This window comes from Colias eurytheme, chromosome 25 (genome assembly GCF_061535395.1).
Source record: "Colias eurytheme isolate Ceu_HAF_F1 chromosome 25, ilColEury1 Martin Lab GWU primary, whole genome shotgun sequence".
In the NCBI taxonomy this organism is placed as follows: Eukaryota; Metazoa; Arthropoda; class Insecta; order Lepidoptera; family Pieridae; genus Colias; species Colias eurytheme.
This window is the reverse complement of record NC_143004.1, coordinates 7518428-7540292: the sequence shown is the minus strand read 5'-3', so window position 1 is coordinate 7540292 and position 21865 is coordinate 7518428. Positions and strand designations below refer to the sequence as shown.

At 33.7% G+C, this 21865-nt stretch overlaps 2 protein-coding genes across 4 annotated transcripts in view; one reads left to right on the top strand and one right to left on the bottom strand.

The window, feature by feature from the left end:
* LOC149897740 (myrosinase 1-like) overlaps nucleotides 1-21865 on the bottom strand; it is a 412925-nt gene that overhangs the window by 48660 nt on the left and 342400 nt on the right. The gene's annotated exons all lie outside the window — the stretch shown is intronic.
* The window catches only part of LOC149897752 (uncharacterized), a 175573-nt gene that overhangs the window by 30789 nt on the left and 122919 nt on the right, over nucleotides 1-21865 (top strand). The gene's annotated exons all lie outside the window — the stretch shown is intronic.

The window sequence follows — 21865 nt, the reverse complement described above, 5'->3', positions numbered from 1 at the left end:
TATAGCCTATAGCCTTCCTCGATAAATGGGCTATCTAACACCGAAAGAATTTTTTAAATCGGACTAGTAGTTCCTGAGACTAGCGCCTTAAAACAAACAAACTCTTCAGCTTTATAATATTCGTATAGATATTGTTTAAAATACTGTATGCTTCTTTTACTTTAAATGTTAACAATAATTTGAACTGTACATTGAGATAATATAGCCAAGTCTGAGATATAACCTGCGAGAAATATGAAGCTTCTTTTATCAAAAATAAATTCTGTAGTATATTATTCGTTCCAAAAAAGCTCATACACATTTTAATATAGATAAGATACCTTTGTACGAAATAATATACCAAAATATAATGGTTTTTCTTAAGTATACAGGTCACGCAAAATACGCACTTAAATCGAGTAAGTTTCGGTAGATAATTCTCTGACGATTTCTCAAGAATTACAATTCACAAGGGATTTAGTCTTTGGAAGGTTATAATTTAATTTCAAGTTCTTCATAACTTTTGGAAGAATGTAACAAGCCACATAATGATTGAGATGCACGTAGAAGTATTTTCTTAAACTAATTGATTCAAAACTTTGTCTTCTCCGTTTCATTTTTGCTACATTCGTTTTAGATACTGCCTAATTTTTATACTGCGTAGCATAAGAGCTCGGATTTAGAGACTACACGCAATTATAGTAGGGGAGGCCAAGAGGGGGATTTTGGGATTTACTCGAGCGCGTCAGATTACTATAAGGGACGGTACCTTAGCTATTCATTAGTACCTCTAGTCAATATGAGCAGCTTTGGTTGGTGGGTGCGCTCAGGGGCCCCGCTGGAAAATTTGAATAATCCATAATTCCCTAAGGTTGAGCTCGAATCGTCAGATTAGCGAAATGGGGACTTCTTATATTGTAATTAACCCCCCCATATATTAATCTGACGCGCTCGAATAATATTACTTTAATTTTTTACCCTTTCTTCATAGCGATTAAATCGCCACTTAAATCGTCAGATTAACGTATACTTTTTTTCAGTGACGTCCTGGAGCATGCAAAATATCAATATCTAACGCGCTTGAGTATTTCCAAGCCAATTTTTTTCTTTTTTAAATTAAAAAAAATCAAAAAACCCTTCCCCACCGCTAAAAGTGAAAACATTATAGGACCTTTTTTTCTCGCTATGGTCTAATCTACCAATTTTAATAGGTTCCCGTGACGCTCGAGTAAATCCACATTTAGCATCCTGGGCTCCCCTACTATTACTATGATTGGGTGATATATATAATATATTATTTAAAAATATCTACTGCATAAAAATAAATATTGAAATCAGTATTAAATGGGTGTAGTCCTACTATTAATACACAAATCCTTGTATGGAATTAATGAACATTATGTACAATTTTTACATAAGAAAAATTAACAAACACAAAATTAAAATACCATGTAATTTTTACGGAGTGTTAAGTGCATGTGATTGACACGACTAAATGTGTGCAGTCCCTTAGACAATACAAGGGCAGAAGTAAATCTCTCACACAATTAAGTTAATACGGTAAGTTTCGCAGGCACCACAATTGACAAGGGACTACCGTGGCTCAGCAGTACGACTATGTATACGCTATGAAACAAGCGGTATATTAGATTTCTAGGATTTCCCGGTACTGGAAAATCGATCAACGTTTGTATTGTGAGGAACGTGCAATAAAATTTGAATTTTAATTTGTCTGGGAAATTTATTGTGTTACATTGCATTGTTAAAGATAAACGACATAAAACATATATTCGAAAACTAGATTTCCGCCCGTGGCTTCGCCCGCGTTTGCAAAGGAAAACCCACATAGTTCCCGTTCCCGTGGGATTTCCGGGATAAAAACTATCCTATGTGTTAATCCAAGTTACCCTCTATATGTGTGCTAAATTTCATTGTAATCGGTTCAGTAGTTTTTACGTGAAAGAGTAACAAACATCCATACATCCATACATCCATACATCCATACATCCATACATCCATACATCCATACATCCATACATCCATACATCCATACATCCATACATCCTTACAAACTTTCGCCTTTATAATATGTATTAGATGTACAGTTAGCTCTTAAATTAGTATGAGTAGAGCGTATTAATATAAAAATATTGAAAAGCAGGTATTGAATTCCTAATAATTGTATAAAGATAGTAAAATTATAAAATACTAGCTGTGCCCCGCGGTTTCACTCGCATTGCTCCGCTCCTGTTGGTCTTAGGGTGATGATATATATCCTCGATAAATGGGTTATCTAACACGAAATAATTTTTCAATTCGAACCAGTAGATAGTTCCTGAGATTAGCGCGTTCAAACAAACAAACAAACTCTTCAGCTTTATAATATTAGTATAGATTACTTCTATTACATAAACTAGACAATTGCCAATCGGTAAATATGTCGTCCATATTTACCATGTACTAAATATATAAGCACAATATTTGGTAAAAACACCAAAACTCTACAAAACAATATTCACCACACGATCTTGTCTCTTTACTAAAAAGCATACCCACCTCCGTACGCATTCCTAACCATAGCACCAATAAGACTTAGACCTTACCTATAAAAATTATATAAAACTAGATTTCCGCCCGCGGCTTCGCCCGCGTTTTCAAAGGAAAACCCGCATAGTTCCCGTTCCCGTGGGATTTCCGGGATAAAACCTATCCTATGTGTTAATCCAAGTTACCCTCTATATGTGTGCTAAATTTCATTGTAATCGGTTCAGTAGTTTTTACGTGAAAGAGTAACAAACATCCATACATCCATACATCCATACATCCATACATCCTTACAAACTTTCGCCTTTATAATAGTATTAAGATTAAGAATTAAGATACAATTCCAGGGCAATAAATAATGAACAAATAAATTATAAATCCCTTGGTTTATTGGAAGAGACAGAAGAAAGGCGTGTTCACCATGTTTTTGCTAAGTCTGCCGTTTGGTTAGGCCTTTATAGACTCCTATAGAACCTGCGCTTGTAAAACACGTTAAGGTTTTTGGGTCAAAAATTTATGGCTTTTGTTATGTAATTGATATAAAGGTTACTTAGTTATCTTAAATGATCTCAAATACATGACGATCGAAATAAATAAGACAAAGAAAATAGAGGGAACCTTACATATTTTATAAAACTAATATTTTTACAATCGACATTATTAATTTGTATCAATGATCGTCGTAGTTCCTTGCGCTATTTAGTTAAGATTTTTAAGTTTATTTAGTATAGATTAAGTTTTGAGAAAGAAGTAGCTTTCTCTAAACTAAAATTACGCGTAGGGACGAAAGATTTGATTTCTTGTTTCTTACGAGTTGCCTCAAAAAGCACATCAAAATATAACAAATGACTAACGTTAGCAACATGCAAGCTACATCTACAGAGTGATAGGTTAACGAGATAGGCGGCGGAAGGAATACCTACATAATATTATGAAAATATTTCAATAAATACATAGGTAGTATTATTAATCTGTACTTTCATACAGCTACCTTTTTGTGAATGCATTGTTATTGCGAAAAACTTAGGTTTTCTCAGTGGAGTCATAAAAGTTTTGATTTAGGAAGGTACGAAAAGTGAAATAAATGTAAAATAAATCTTTATTTTAGTAATAAAGATATTTTTTCTACACCAACGTCTTTAATTCATGTCTCAGAAAGTTGATTTTATTTCATAATTTCGTCAAACTGCGTTACAAATTTTCAGATTCATTCAACCTATGTATTTGAAAAATTCAACAAAAATTAAACACTATAATTTTCTAGTTCTAGTTAACATACATCATATATCATACATCCAATTCATATAATACCTATACTAGCTGTGCCCCGCGGTTTTACCCGCATTGCTCCGTTCCAGCCCTCCTAGTCAAGTGGCTTTCTGTTAGCGTAGCGTTCAATAGAATAGACTACGAATGTATGAGATTGACGTAACCTGTAGATACGTTTATCTACAGCCTACGTCAATCTCATACATTCGTAGTCTATTGCACGCCTCATAAGCGAAGCGTTGAGGTGGGTACTACTGTCACTTCGCGCAAAACATCTGATTTTTCAAACTTAAAATGTCTTTATGTATCATACATTGCACTTGTAAGATAATACATACACACACATATTAAGAAAAAACACTATTTTTAACGTTCATGATATTTTTGATGTCATTTTTGTTATTTAAACTATTTAAAAAACAGTTTAAAAAAGTTCTGTCTTGGACGTCCGTGTGTCTGTATGTGCGGATCCTTTTTCTTGTTAACACGATAGCGACCGAAATACTTTACTAATCGAGTCTTTTTTTTTCTCTTACGCTTGAGTATGCTCAGGAATAGAACCCTTTCATTTTTCAGGGTCTGATTCGATGTGGTTTAATTGTTATTAAATAAACAAAAATAATAATTAATAAATATTTATTAAAAAAAAATTATGAGGCGTGCACTTTTGGATTTTCCAAATTATTCTATTGAACGCTACGCTAACAGAAAGCCACTTGACTAGGGGGGCTGTTGGTCTTAGCGTGATGATATATAGCCTATAGCCTTCCTCGATAAATGGGCTATCTAACACCGAAATAATTTTTCAAATCAGACCTGATATAAGCGCGTTCAAACTAACAAATAAACTCTTTAGCTTTATAATATTAATATAGATAAATTGTTTTAGTATTTGTTCAATAAACAATAAATTCTGTGTAGTAGCTAATTGAGATAATACCTCATAAGCACCAATATTAAACTAACAGGACATAATTCCCAAAACTTCCATGATACAGGATATTAAAATAACCTGGAAAGCAAACTAACGTTGAACATTGCATATTAAAACACAGGCAAAGTTTTTAGCGAAAGATAATATCACATAACACCGCTATAAATTTACAAAGTATGTGAGTAATTGATATAAGTAAACAATGCTGAATAATTTATATGAAACAGGGCGGGACTTTGCCTTCCGAGGCCCCGTTAGAGCAATAAGTATTTCATAATAATGTGGGATGAGAAGATTTATTATGATAGGGTACTTTCCGTTTCATAGGCTTGAGATAGGGTGATTTAAGGACAAGGATAGGGCTTATTATAGCAATAAAATAGTGTATAAAATTCTATACTTAAATAAGATTATTTGGGCATATGTTTATGTTAAAACTTCTTCAATATATTCAATGCAAATATGTTTTATTACAAAGTCTATTTCGCTGATGATTGACAATTTTATTGACTCTTATGGAAACTCATTTTGAAAAATAAAACTATTTCATTGTTTCAAAGTGTAGTAGTAGATTTAAATAATTAAAGTGGGGCCTCTAGTTTCACGGGGCCTTACCGATGTCCTAGTAATGTCTCTTAGTTCTGTTTAATAGTAGCTAAGAGCAGGTGGCAGCAAATTGTCAGTCTAATGCACCTTACACTGGACTAAATACCGCTTAAATGGACTTAGTTTTGTGTGAGCTAGGTATTATATTTTGATATGTATTTTAGGTTTCATACAAGATTACTTGGACTTTAGTAGGGGCTTAGTATTTTGTAACTACATAACATTGTAGAACATAACGATGTTTAAAACTTTAGTTTTAATTTGAAATATGATAGTAAAAGACGACGCGGTTGGCGCAGTGGTAAGGTTATGTGCCTACTGAGCCGACGGTCCCGGGTTCGATCCCCGGTCAGGGCAAATATTTGTGTGATGAACTCAATTATTTGTTCTTGGGTCTGGGTGTTATCTATATATGTATTTATAAAAATATTATATTTATCGTCGCCTAGTACCCACAACACAAGCCTTAATTGAGCTTACTGTGGGACTAGGTCGATTTGTGTAATAATGTCCTATAATATTTATTACATATTATTATTATATATTAATAACTTTAAATCAATGCAAAGTGCAACTACAATAATTCAAGCATTTCAATTTACATAAGTGTAGTGACTGTGTGTTTTATAGGAATGCTATTACGTGTTAGCCGGAGAGCATGTGATATGTCTTAAAGCATATTCTTTTTGATCTACTAAAAGCCGTAATGTGTATAGTGTATACCTCATCTTACTTACTGTATGTGTTCAATAACAGGAGTGTTAAAACTGCTCTTCAAGATATTGCAAATGTTGTTTTCATAAGGGGAACAAAATAAGATCAGATATCTTATTAGTCGTAGCTTTATGTTATAAAGCCTCCCTCGATAGATGCTCTATGCGACATATAAATTATAAACTTTTGTTTAGTTCATACCTGTAGCTCATTGATATTTATTTATTCAAATAAACCCACCAGGATAGTATAGATTCGAAGAATAGCTGAAATAAAATAAGTTTTTGTGCTCATTTAAAAAATATAAAAGTAGTCGAGTGCTTTGATTTTAAAACTCTATGTCCAACAACGTTAAAGTCTTGTTGCAGTGTGACAGATAGACAAACTGACAAAACAAACACACTTTTAATATTATTATAGTAGTGTTCGTATAGATGCTTTCGAGGTCTGTCCCATAGGATCCATTTTCCGGGGCAAATGTATTCTGTGACGTTTTTTCTTAGCTTTTCCCTCAATATTATATGTGCTTACTCTGTAGTCTTTCCTAATGGTATTTATGTCTAAAAATCAAGTGATTTATTATGCCGAGAGTTTCGGATAATTTATTATAAAGACCATTAAACCGTACGGTTTTTTTAATTTGTAGATGTTTCTGTTGTTACAGATACAAATAGTCATAGTAGAAACAATAATAGCAAAATCTATACTTATATAATAAACTTTGTTTGTTTGAACGCGCTAATCTCAGCAACTTCTGGTCCGATTTGAAAAATTCTTTCGGTGTTAGATAGCCCATTTATCGAGGAATGCTAAGGCTATCATCACGCTCAGACCAACAGGAGCGGAGCAATGCGGGAGAAACACAGCTAGTATTCTTATAAGAATATATTTTATGGATAAAATAAGTATCGGCATACATTGGTAATATTTTATTTAGTTCACTTTTTAAACGGGCACAAAGGTATGTTGAAAAATAGATATATATTTTTAATATGAATACAATGAGCACTGATATTTAAGTAACCATAGCTTTCATACTTCTTCAAATAAAGGGAAAAAAGATTTTCCCTGTTTGCCACAATATTAATATACATACAGCAGTGACGAAGACAATTCGCGAATAGGGCTGGATACAAAATAACAGTTATAAATCACTGTGATTTTTCAGCTTCATAATTAATATTTCATTCATATCATTTTTAAGGGCTTAAGACATATAGGTGATCAACAAGTCATTAAAATGGTTTACTTTGCCCTATGTAGCTCTTTAATAAATTATTGTATCACATCTTGGGGCGGTAGTGCAAAGAGTTATCTTATAGAAGTAGAGCGAGCCCAGCGCTCGATCCTCAAAGTTGGTGCTGGCCTCCCTTACCGTTTCCCTACCACCGAGCTATACAAAATTGGGACTTACTGACGGTTATGCAATCGTTTATACTACAGACAATCATAAAACAGCATTCTCAACTAGTTTTTGACAAATACCTACAATCTAGCCAACGACGTAAAGACAAAATATGCCCTACATTACAATTCAAAAGTTTTCATTCACACAATTTTTTCTGCTTCTTGGGACCTCTTCTTTATAACCTAATAAATAAATCATTAAACATATAACGACTACAATAATATCAATACATTCAATGCTATTAAAACCGATATCGTTATTTCAAACTCCGGTATCGATATTAGATAACGATACCGTCACTTCACTACCTATCAAATATATCACGAACCCCCTCTTGTCGACAAAAAAGTTGGTACTTTGAATAATATCCTGGTTTTCCACGGTGTTGTTTATTTTTACTGAAACACGTGGTTCGCTTTGAACACTGTTCCTTCATTATTAAAAATATTCTCGTTGCAAATGACATTTTTTCTAATTTCAAATATGGGTTTCGAAGTTTATGTGGAAATGTGTATAGTCAAGGGTGAGTAAATATGTTGTTGTTGTCATTTCACACGGAAAATACGTGGAAAAACTTTATTTCCTTCTTCTTACTGATCTTGAACTATTTTCATTAAGAATTGCATCGAAACTTGCATGGTTTTTTAGTATGTACGGTGGTTGAGCCGTAACGTAACAGTCAGACGGACATGAGAAATTTTTATAATCGATCACGAGGCGAGATTCGAACCTGCATGCTGCCTTGCGGGTTCGAATTCCTTCTCGTGATCGAATTTTTTCTATTCTTTAAAAATTTCTCATTTATTAAGTATTTGAACGTTATAGAACTAAATATAAGTCAGACAAACATACACATTTATAAAATTGACTATATCTTTAATAGTATGCTCTTATCGTATATTGATTTGGAATCTGTATAGAAAGGCTTTGCTTCCTGTGATAGATACGGGTATTAACCTCGTTCAAGAGACAGGCAATATCTTATTTAGGGGTATTTGGTTGCATATAAACTTTATTTGGTTTTTAATTTTTTTTTGCTGATATTTTAAGTTTCATATTCTCAGTTATCTAAATATATAAAACTCAAAGGTGACTGATATAGTGATCTATCAACGCACAGCCCAAACCACAGGACGTATCGGGCTGAAATTTGGCATGCAGGTAGATGTTAGGACGTAGGCATCCGCTAAGAAAGGATTTCCCGAAATTCTTGCGGGAACGGGGAAAAACGGGGATGCACGTACAAAGTCGTGGGCGGAAGCTAGTCTTTTATATTCTAGTAGGATATCTAACGACTAAAGCATATGCGATTTACTTACCCTTTGAATCGTAATTGGTTTTAACTGAAGTAATAATGATAAAGCTAAATATGTATTGTTAAGCATATGCTGTAGCATTCCTAATAGACCGTGCACCAAAAAAACATAAAACCCTTTTTATGATAATGTTATAATTGTTATGACAATTCAAAAGTGCTTCTAGAAGAAGTCTAATCATCAATACATATAATAAAATTCTAGAAAAGTGGTGTCTGTACAATGAAAATATATAAAAAAAAATTAGCAGGGGTTATTACTAAATCGATCCCAAACCCAAAACTATCGTTAAAATTTTTTTTGTCTGTTTGTCCGTTTGTCCGTTTGTCTGTTTGTCTGTATGTTTGAACACGCTAATCTCAGAAACGGCTTATCCGATTTAAATGCGGTTTTCACTAATATGTTGTGGTAATCTTCATTTAACATTTAATGTTTATTTCATGTCAATCGGTTTATAAATAAAAAAGTTATGACCATTTAAGTATTTACGGCGAACATTTGCTACTATTATACAGTGTACGATAAAACGTAAGTTATCTTTTATACGCTACAGTTATTTCTATAAAATGTCCAGGTGATCATATCGAAAGTCCCCAAGAGTGCGGTGGGGGTGGGGGGGTAAGCTGAGGTAGTAGGGGGGAGGGGTCAAATTAAAATTATGCTTATTTTTAGGTAAATTTTATACATAAAATGTCCTTTAAATTATGTCGTATTATGTATAATATTTTTAACCCCCGACGCAAAAAGATGGGTGATAAGTGTTTGACCGCTATGTGTGTCTGTGTGTGTATCTGTTTGTGCCACCGTAGCTCGCTAGCAGGTAATTAGATGCGGTTTTTTTGTTAGGCAGCATATTTTCCGACGCTGGTTCTTAGATAAACTGTATCAAAATAGGTTAATCCATTTATTATACCTAGGTAAACATATATAGAGGTAAAAGTAGGAATGAAAATAACTAAAGTTATCGAATATACTTTAGTGATATATTAAATGAAAAGTGAACGACCTATCAGTAGCAATAAGTCACATTTTATCAAAATCGGTTCATCCATTTATTTGATATACGGTATAAAAGTTGTAGGTAATAAAAAAATGAATTTTGACTCAAGTGACATATGAAATGAAAGGGCATGACGTGTAAAGTATAATTGAACATATTTAATCAAAATCGGTTCATCCATTTACTATACCTATATATGGGTAAAAGTTGGAATGAAAGAAACGATTGTTGTCAAGTATAACCAGAGGCGGCTCGTGACAAAATTTTATGGGTGTTCACTTGATATAAAACACTGAAAATACATGGTGTAAAGCAGTACATTTATCAAAAAAATTACTTATAAAGGAAATACATACGTCTTTCTTTTTGGTGTGCAAAAATATCTATAACTTAAAGCGACAAGACATTCGTAAATGTCTGTTGTTGCTTTCATCACAACCACACAACCACGGTGTTTTCACATACCTAATATTGTTCGGATTTAAACACACGCGTATATGTTTTCGTTTTTGTCGTACATTTTTGCGTAAGGTCAAGTTCAGGCCGTGGCAGTCCCTTAGCTTTCAATTCAAGCCGAATTTGTAACGTTTTAACACACTTTTTAATGAACGCCACATTATAATTGTTCATTTTCACACTCACAAGTAATACTGATAACTACAGACTATTTCAACACGTATCTTATGATTTTAATTAGAAAATTCCCGAATTTTCATTCGCGCGCGTGCATTGAAGTTGACTCGAGAGTCGAGTGTTTGTTTATAATTATTATATAGAGAGTGGCAACATCGCGCGCAATCGCTGTCCTGTGTACGGGCGCCCAGGCGCGGCGGTAAAAACGAACCGGCAACGTTTGCGGGAGCGGCGCACCGAATTTTGCTATCTTTCCATAGAAAATCTTCTGTTTCACGCGCGCAGGGCACTGGCAAACCCTCTCTTTCACTCCTATTGGATTTCGTATTAGGAAATGTACTAAATATTTTTTCATTGGAGCGCAATCGTGAGCGCTCCGCTTCGCGCGTTACTGTATAATACAGTATTATTCATGTGTATGGAATGATGGAATGATGGATATATTCATTGGTATTGACAGTAGTTTTTTTACGATTACGATTGATTTTAAATAGTAATAATTAATATTAATAATGAAATTAAGGAGTATGATTTTATTATAATTATTTATGGGAGTTCACTGCACCAGCGCTCCTTAGGGCGAGCCGCCTCTGAGTATAACTACCTAAGTGACATATCAAATGAAAGTGCATAACGGGTGAAGTACAGTTATAGTTCTATTTTTATCCAAATCGGTTTTTCCATTTATTAGATTACAGCACAGATTACAGCGGTAAAAGTGGGAATGAACAATAATCGAATGTGGTCAAATAATATCTCAAGCGGCATATCAAAATATGAAAGAGCAACGTGTGAATTACAATTAGTAATGTTTTATCGAGATCGGTTCATCCGTTTATTACACTTTAGGGGTGACAGTGGTTAGATAAATAAACCAAATGGAGCATCAAACGACAGGATATGTCGTGTACAATGTACATATAGGTACAATTAGATAATATGGTTTACATCAAAATCGGTTCTGCCATTTACTAGGGACGGAAAGGTTGAAAGTCTGTGAAAGAAGAGGGGGATATGGGAGCGAGAGGATAGCCACACCCTGGAAATTTTGAATTCTACTCAAAGCCACATAGGCCTGGCGCGGCGCTTAGCAATTTTTTTATTAAATACACCACTTCTTTTGCCACTGTGGTCCATTACAATTTGTGCACGGTTACGGCCCAACTTAAAAGATGTCAAGGAGCAACAAACTTATAGATATCAATATGATGTAGGAATGTATTATGGAGGTAAAGGTAGGTCTCGCTCACTTGAAAATATTAGGTACATGAAAATAAGAAACCGAAGTTTAAAAATTAAAAAAAACCCAACGCAATGAAGGAAAAGGAATAAATAATTTTACAAACTTCCCGACCTTCTTTAAAATTATGATAATATGATAATGATGGTATGGCAGCCCCGACGACTTTGTTTTTTTTTTATTTTTATAAATATTTAAAATGGTATTTATTTTTAAAGATCTTCGGGAAGTTTGTGAAATTATTTATTCCTTTTTCTATGCACTTTTCTTCATTGCGTTGGGTTTTTTTTTTTAATTTAATTTTTATTGCACAGTCTAAACGGTTAAGTTACTACAGGCGCGAGACAGGAAAGATGAGCGCTTAGACAAACGTCAAAACGCAAAGGAATAGAAGGAATCCGCTACCGGCTACGATACTAAAGTGCGTCACACACGGTGAAGATACTACAAATTTTGTGGGTCATTTGTAACAGGATGGCGGTTCTACAGGGGTCTTAGTACGCAATGACAAAAAGAAAAATGATGGTCAGAACGCTGATACCGGATACCTTAAGATACTGTAATATTATAGTATCTTCACCGTGTGTGACGCGCTTAATTGTCATAAACGTATGATGTGTTTTGCACAATTTTATTAAATTGCGACTGGATAAAAATTTTGTTCGTGATCGTCGTCGTCGTTGGTAGTGTGAACAAATCTTTAGCAAAACATCATCAGTACGCTTATGTCAATTAGTATCGATAGCGGATTCTATTCCTTTGCGTTTTGACGTTTGTCTCGGCACTCATTTGCTGCACAATATATTGTCAAAAACATCCATACAAGGAAGGAAGGAAAATAAATTTGCTCTTTTCCCTCCTGGTGCCTAAAAAATAATATTACATAATTTAAAATAAAATTTACGTAGAAAATTAATTAGACATTTATTTTTTTAGCTCAGTTTAGTAATAAATTTTAATAAAAGTTATTTTAATTATTTATGGTAGTACGTGTTTATACAATAAAAGTTAAGTAGTAACTACTATGCAGTCACTATTCCACGCGGACGAAGTCGCGGGCACAGCTAGTTGAATAAATAAAACTCAAAGGTGACTGATATAGTGATCTATCAACGCACAGCCCAAACCACTGCACGTATCGGGCTGAAATTTGGCATGCTGGTAGATGTAGATGGAGACGTAGGCGTCCCCTAAGAAAGAATTTTAGAAAATTAACTCCCCAAAGGGGATCAAATAAGGGATGAAAGTTTATACCATGAAAATTTATCTTTTCCACGCAGGCGAAGCTGCGGGCAACAGCTAGTTGAATAAATAAATGTTAGAGTTTGAGTTAATGACGCCATCGATCAACACACATAAATGTAACCAACACGTTTCAAATTCTGCTTATTAAAAAAACAATAAATATTTCGCAGTACAGAACCCATAGTTCAGCAGTCCGACTCGAACTTAACCGATGCTATTTATATACTAACAGGATTGAAGTTTCACTTTAAAAACAGAAAACCAATAATATATTTACTGTACAGAACCTTTTTTCACAAATCCGACTCGCACTTGGCTATTTATATACTGAGGGCGTTTGTCCACTACAAGGAATTTTACGGTCCGGCATTCCGATTTTTTACGGTCCGGTATGGCACGCCATTAATCTATATATAGTAGCTTGTGCACTATACGTAATTTTACTGTCCGACATTTTACTTTTCCCTATTCCGGATGGTTTTTTGTGTCTACGAGTAGCTGTAGGTATAATTGTTTTCGAATGCCCACTTGCTTGGATTTTACTGTTTTTACTGCATATGCCAATTGAAAGCAAGCTCTTGTTTTACTTTCTTTTAGTTGGCAATGAGATTTGTGAAGTCGGTATTGTTATTTTATATACATTGACCAAGCATTGACCTATAATTATTATCTAAGTAAGTGTTGGTAAGTTAAAGTTCAAGTGGGAATAGCTTTAGCTCCTCGTCACCGATTAAAATAAATAAGTGAAACACGCATTTTAAATCTCTTACGGAACTTCACTTTTTATTATAACGAAGTACATAATATAATATTTCACCTTCTATATTTTTTACTCGTTTCTTGTAAAATGCAAAAACAATCATTTATGATAGCATTATACCGCCAAACTTCCTTGAACTGTACCGCACTGATCCGAGTAAAGACGGACAGGTGCACAAGCAATTCATCGGTTTTTTCATGCCACACCGGACCGTAAAAAATCGGAATGCCGGACAGTAAAATTCCTTGTAGTGCACAAGCGCCCTGACAGGATTGAAGTGACGGGTCACTCTCAGTTAGCTATAAAGGAGTTCTTTTATAGAAAGGTCATACTCCAAGGATAATAATACCTTTTACAACAAAGGACCTCGTAAGGACTCAGGACTTAAATCAATTTGCTTTCTTTGAGATTAAAGGAAGATCGTGAAACTGCACGACATTCAATTTTGACATCGTTTATGTTATAGTGATGGGTTAAAGAGTCGTTTTAATTTATCGAATATTGAATGAATTGTGTGGGGCTCAGTGGCGTGCCATAACTGAGGCCTAAGTCCAACAGTGGATAAGTGTAGGCTGACAATGATGATGATGATGTGTGTTTCTTCCAAAAATCTAAACTATCGAATATTAAGTTATTTATCTAGAATACTTTAAGCGCGTTGAATCATACAGAAGGAAATTCTATACTTAATATCATAAAGCTGAAGAGTTTGTTTGTTTGAACGCGCTAAACTCAGGAACTACTGGTCAGATTTAAAAATTCTTTCGGTGTTAGATAGCCCATTTATCGAGGAAGGCTACAGGCTATATATCATCAGGCTATGAGCTAGGACCAACAGGAGCGGAGCACTGCGGGTAAAACCGCGGGGCACAGCTAGATTACCTTATAATATTGTACTCAAATACACACTTTTATTGAGGTACATATCATGTAAAATCACATAATATAAATTTTATATGAACACGATAGGATGTAAAATGTAACCGTTTCAGAACATTTGAGATCCAATACCTAGTTGAATCCGATACAGAAGTCCTTAATTTATTCACAGTATAAAAAACTCAATCAGCGATACAAGCAATGCATTTTCAAAAAGCTGACTGTATGAAAGTCTATTTATAAAACAGACATGAAATGCATTGTTATTCCCTTGGGAGACTTTAGCTGACCTTACCAAAAAGCGCTTCACAACGTAGCACGTACTTTTTTTATTACTATGTCCTTTTCTTTCTGCTATAGGTTAGAAAGAGATGCAACATGTATTGTGTATGTTGTACAGGAGGATTTTGTGCTTGATCAAAAGTGGGATCAAAAGAATAAAAAAAAATAGAGTTTTTATAAGCTACTAGCGGTCCACCCCGGCTTCGCCTGTGGTACATATTTACGTTTTCTCTACATAAAAACCATCCTCGTACTTCAAGGAGTATAATAAAAAAAGAATTATCGAAATCGGTTCAGCCGTTCTCGAGTTATGCGCTTACCAACACATTTTGCGATTCATTTTTATATATAAGATTATTAAACATAGAGCTAATAAAAAATAAACAATACGTCTTAATGTTAAGATGAAAGAACACATGAAATTATTGTATTGTCATACAATAATTAAAATAAATAAATAAATAAATAAAACATTTATTGATAACAAACGAAAAAGTATACAAGCCACACAGAAACAGAAAAAATAAAAATAAAGTAAGAACAAAAACATGGTAAAAAAACTTAAAACTAAAACAAAATATTACACAATCAAAAACTTACAACCTAAAAATTAGACCAGTACTGTGCGGCAACGTCTGTTATCAAAAGGGGCTTCTCAGTATAAAGCTGCAGTGACTTTTGAGTCAACTAGCAGCACTGATTTTCAGAAACCCCTATTGACAGTCGGAGTTACAGCCTGTGTGATGTGTGTGCGTGAGTGAGTAAGTGTGTGTGTGTGTGTGCGTGTGTGTGAGTGTGTGTGTGTGTGTGTGTATGCGTGGGTGTGTGTGGGTGGGTCGGTGCGTAGGTATATAAATAAAATAAACGTAAAACATATAAATAAGTAAGAACTATATAGGATTCAATAATACAGTAGATTAAAAAAAAAAAAAAAAAATAGATATACATATTATTAACTAAAAATACTTACTATACTTACAATATTATAAGTGATGAAATATGGTGACAGACACTACAACGGGTACTAAGGCTGATTCGTAGAATTTAGAAGGTAGTTTCGATACTTGAAACGAAAGCTACTGACTGATGTTAATTTAGACAGAGGCGGAGGGAGATCGTTCCAGCACTTTGTGGCCCGGTAAGTGAATCCACCTCTAAAGGCTGCGGTGTGATGCTTCGGAACTGAAAGTTTTACGCTGGCGAATCTTGTACCATAGTTGATTTCACTACGTTGTCCCAACCATGCCAACTTGTTGTACAGATACTGTGGTATTTTTTTATGAATTATTCCAAACAACAAAGTGGCAAAGTGTAGTTTCCTACGTCCGTCCATATTCAAGATATTGGCATCTCTCAGATAAGGACTGACATGGCTTCTGGGCGGAATATACCAACAAAACCGCGCACAGGCATTCTGCACTCTCTGTATAGCAGTCTTAGTTCGAGCCAGCAGTCTGGGTCCGTATACAGTGTCAGAAAAATTAAATTTAGATAAGACAAGGGCATCGCACAGACGAATACGCAACTTTAAATCTAAATATTTTCTTATCTTGTATAATACTTTTAATCTATAAAAAGAATTAGAAATAACATTATTTATGTGTTTTTCGAATCTAAGATTCTCGTCAAATACTACTCCCAAGTTACGTGTTTCTGTATATTAAAGTACCCATATAATGGATTGTCACCAATCCATTATATGGGTACAAAGTTTTAATTAAATGTCCGTTTAAAGTGAGTCAAAATCGAGTCTGAAGTGAATCGGATACATATAAAAGGATAGGTGAAACCGTATTTAAAAATTTTCATTTAGAAATTAAAGATTTTAACGGATTTTTAACGCGATTTATTCATTATATTATTATCCCGACGTTTCGCACACTTTGCAGCGAACGTGGTCAGAAACAGGGAGACAGAATGTATAGGTAATACTCGCGTAAACTCAGACATTGGAAAATACTATTTTACCGACATTTCTAAATATACCGATTAACATGAAACATCTTACATTTAAATTACAATTGGCTAGAATCTAACCACAATCTTAGCGGTCCCTTCAAGTTTAACTTGAAGTACTTTGGCCAAATTTAATAAACCAACTGGATTTACGTGAATGGAAATGACAATCGTGTTTTGATTTAGGTCTTTATAAAGTTAAGTAAATAAGCGACTTCGCAGTTTAGTCTTTATTGAATTTCTAATTCAATTGTTTCGCTTTAATAAATGTTTTTTTTTAAATATAGATAGTCATAAAATTTAGTTTATAATGTAACTAAAAATGCAATAATATATCGGATTCTTATCGGAGCAGATCCTACTAGTAATAATATTATAAATGCGAAAGTTTGTATGTTTGTTTGTTACTGATTCACGCAAAAACTGCAGAACTGATTTTCATGTTTGACATACACATAGGGTAAGATTTTTATCCCGAAAACCCCACAGGAACCAGAAATACCGCGTGTGGTTGCTAGTATTTATATAATTTACTAGTGACCCGCCCCGGCTTCGCACGGGTGCAATGCCGGCCAGCCGGTACCGCCGCAAACGCTACGTCCCGCAATTTTTAAATCAGTAATATCTTCGAAATTATTCACTTAAATCATACGGTGTAAAGGGCCATATATATCTATATTAAATGAACAATATATTCAAGGTTTAATACCTTGGTTAAGGATTAATGCTGTATTGTTTAAAATCGCTTCGAAAATTAGCCATTATTTGTCGTAAAAAGTAAATGACAAAAAAAAGTTATTGTGGGTTATCCATAAGAGATAGACATATACCATCGCGGACTTTTCTGTAGACCTTTTCAATGTGTACTATACTTAGTAAATTATTTTGATAAAACTCGTAGGGTTCAGCCTGCGTTTTAATGTAAGCGGAAAAAATGTAATTATTTACGACATCACATTAGAAACCTCAAAAATAACAGTACTTCTCCACTATTTAATGGATGTTATTATACATAAAAACCTTCCTCTTGAATCACTCTATCTATTAAAAAAAACCGCATCAAAATCCGTTGCGTAGTTTCAAAGATTTAAGCGTACAAAGGAACATAGGGACAGAGAATGCGACTTTGTTTTATACTATGTAGTGATGATGATGATATCTAATAGACTTTAGTTGTATATAAAGGATAACTAATTTGTTTATATATTCAATAAAGATTTCATTTAACATGTAAATACTCTTGCTTTCGAGAATCTACTACCAAGTGAATTATATTAGAATTGCATCTGTTCCAAACCCAACAAGGAACACTAAATCTTTTAACGTTTTTCCAGCTTTTCTTAGAAGCGATTTGTACTCTTTTAGAAGCGCTTCGAATCAATACATTATAAAGAAATTGGTACCAAATAGTGGTACACAATATAGCGTTGATTTGATAAATAAAAAATCGGTCAAGTGCGAAACGGACTCGTGACAGGGTTCCGTACAAATAAGCTAAACAATAACAGTAAAAAATTGATCACCCACTTAATTTACGATCGCGCCAACTGTTTCTTTACCTCGATTTTTATTATTTGATGTTATAGCAGCTGAATACATTATCTCTGAAAATTTCAAGTGAGACTATCACGGTTCATGAGATACAGCTTGGTGACAGACGGACGGATATTAATAAACTCAAACATTTATTTATTCCATTATTTAGACTTCTTCTAGAAGCACTTGAATCGTCATAATAGTTTTAACATTTACCACTGATTCGGATACAGTAGTATCTATGGAGAAGAAGCAGCAAGAAACTCCATAGTTGCTCTTTTACTTTTTAATACTGTAATAATTGAATAATAGCGGGACCCTATTAATAAATCAGTACTTCTAGTGTACGTTGTTTTTAGCTTTTGCTACAGAACCCTAAAATTCATATTTCAGAACCTCCTTCGTGGTTAATACGAACAATTGTTCTTGAACCGAGTACTCAGCGGGTATAGCAATTACTGCAAACGAGGGGAAATTGTTTTTTTCTTCTTTTTACGAATCTATTGTCTCTGCGTTCTGCTTTATTAGTTTTTTGATATTGATTGTGTTTTTATTTGGGGCTTAGTCATAAATATAGAATAGGATGTGTGTTTGTTGCTCTTTCAAGCTGGAAAGGCTGAACCAGGATGGAATTTGGAGCACAGATGGATAGCTATTAATAATAATTTCGATAAATTTAATGCATATGTCATTTTTTTTCTTTGTACTGTTACGTCTTTTTGGAACTGCATTGTAGTTCAGATTTTTTAAATGAATTCACTAGTTCCTCTTTTATTTTAGATTATTTTTTTATTCCAAAACCTCGACCGGTTTCGTAACATCTTCGTCAATTAAAGCTCTTATATTATGATAGACAAAATTACATAGACTATGGTCTAATATAGCATATAGATATGTCGCAGGCAAATTGTATAATCTCGCCGTTTACAAACGGTCAGCATTTTGTAATATGCCGAAAATTCGTAATCAGAAATTTTTGGTTTGGATAAGGGGGTGGGTTATGTTAGTTTCATGTTTTTTTAAAACTACACAGAAATAGGCCGTCGGCTCGCGACCGTCTTTTTGTAGAATTTTGGAAAAAGACGAATTTCGGCATATTATAAAATGCCGACCGTTTGTAAACGGCGAGATTATACAATTTGCCTGCGACAGATACATAATATCATAGTTACTTTTCAGTTTTTATAGTGTTTTTATTCTATGATTAAATGAAAAAGGTTAAAGTTTAAACTCTAAATGAATCGCGTAAAAACATAATTCTATTTTAGGCTCGTGTGTGCTATATTGGGCTTTGTTAAGATCCTTTTGTGACTATGTCATTGTGAAGCGATGTTTAGTAACAGAGCCCATTCATCTAACTTTAGAGATATTCTTTGTTAGTAGACAATACATTTTGTTATATGAAATTGTGTGCAAGGCGTATAAATAATTTGCTGGGGAAATTTACTGTTTAGAAATGTCGTAAATTAAAGGTAAGTGTATCTATTTTATCATAGGTGTGATAAAATAGGTAAGGATTTCTCATAAATGTACAATAATGTGACCTTAAAATTTATAAAGTTACTGGTGGTCCGCCCCGGCTTCGCCCGTGGTACCTACATGTTTAAACTATGCTATCCTCAAGTTGGATCGAACTGTACATGGTGTGCGAACTTTATTATAATAGGTTAAATGGTTTAGGAGTCCATTGAGGACAAACATTGTGACACGAGATTTATATATAAAGATAGGACTGCTCATAACGAAAAATGATTATTAAGAGGCCTTTTATCAAATAAGGTCTTTTATTGAATCATTAATGAGTGATTTAGTTTTCAATTTTTATCGTTTCATCAGTTTTCCTTATAAGACTGTTTCATATAATTTATTTATTTCAGTATTCGAACCTTAATATATAAATATTTAAACACACTGTTTTATTTATGAATACATACATGTATAAATAATGACTTTCAGACAAAAAATATTCACAGTTATTCCACATTCTAGCAGTATCCGAAAGGTCGTATATAAAATAAAAAAAAGACGGGTTGCACTCCGGGAGTGCCGGCAGAAGTGAAAACTTGATTATTAACGTTCAGCATGTTTGATCTTTTGGAATGGTATCCGTCTTACGCATGGAAAATAAGGGCTAAAAAAAAATCCGTCTTACGCTTTTTCGATCAGGCCACGTGTCCTGACGCGAGTTTAAGATTTTATACCCAACGCCGCTAAAGAAGTTTTCACTTCAACTAGTGCTTGAAAACCCTCGTTAAAATCAAGACATACGCAGTTCCAATTCTATTCCATGCACTTAAATGTTCGAGAAAATGAAAACCCATAAATATATAGATATTATTGCACTGAATATAGAGCTGTAAAGATCAGACTGGGCGGGGAATTTAATTTAGGTATAAATGAAGCTTTAGACCGGCGACGTCTATTACCCTTCCGTGCTCTTCAATTAGCAAGATTCAATTAGACTGGGACTTGCTGATAAGATGGTTTAATAGTGACGTCATCAGCGTACGTGACTACATGTTTTATGAATACGTGCTTCTGAAGTTCTTATACATTGCTGGTTTGTAAGGTTGATAAGTAACTTAGGAGTGAGGTTGGCGCGCAATGGATTGTATATTACAATCATCTTTTAATTTTCTTCGTATAACCTATTAATACGTGTGATTTTATTTTTTTTTTATTAATAAATAAGGTTTAACGAGGTTCAAACGTGTAAATTGTAAACAGATCTAATCCTTAAACGTGATAATTTAAAATGTCAGATCTATTCCAAACTTTGACCTAGGTCTTTGACCCCGTAGAAGCTTCGAGCTTATTGAAGAATTATCAAGATTATATTAATTTTAACACTTAATTTTAACATTATAACACCTTATATATAAAAAGATACCTATTAAATGAATTACTCGTATTTGCTAGTTTACGATTTGATCTTACAAACAACGAGTCTAAAAAATAAGAATAATTATATAATAGTTTGTTTTACTTGCAACTACCCAGACTCTTTCTACAAGGTCCTTGCGTATGTTTGTGCGTCTTTATAAACTATTCACGCACTATCGTCTAGACGGACTTGGTTTTAATTAGAATTGCCGTTTTGAGAATATAACTGAAGAAAAAGTCAATATTACTTAGGTGTTAAAACTTTCATGCTGTGACGCTTAATTCATATAAAAAAATCTTAGCTTCTTGTTGAAATATTTATGTTTAACAAACAAGGTCTTAAATATCGTTTGAAGTCTTATTTTTTAAGTGTAATTTCTAAATAAACTACCTTATATCTTATAATTATTAGTACATATTATTATATTCTTGAGCGTGTTGAGAGAGTTTTAATTTTATTAATAATTATTATCTGAGATTTTCAACTACATACAATTTTATACATAAATATAATTTCACAGGAGATTTCGAATTTAAATTCCTATTTATTCAGTGCAGAAATATAAACAGGCGAATGGAAAAGCCGTTTCATTTTAATCGCTTTTCAAGTACACTGCTTGTCACTCCATTTAACAAATTGATTTAACCTACTAGTTGTTCAGTATTCATGTGAACATATAG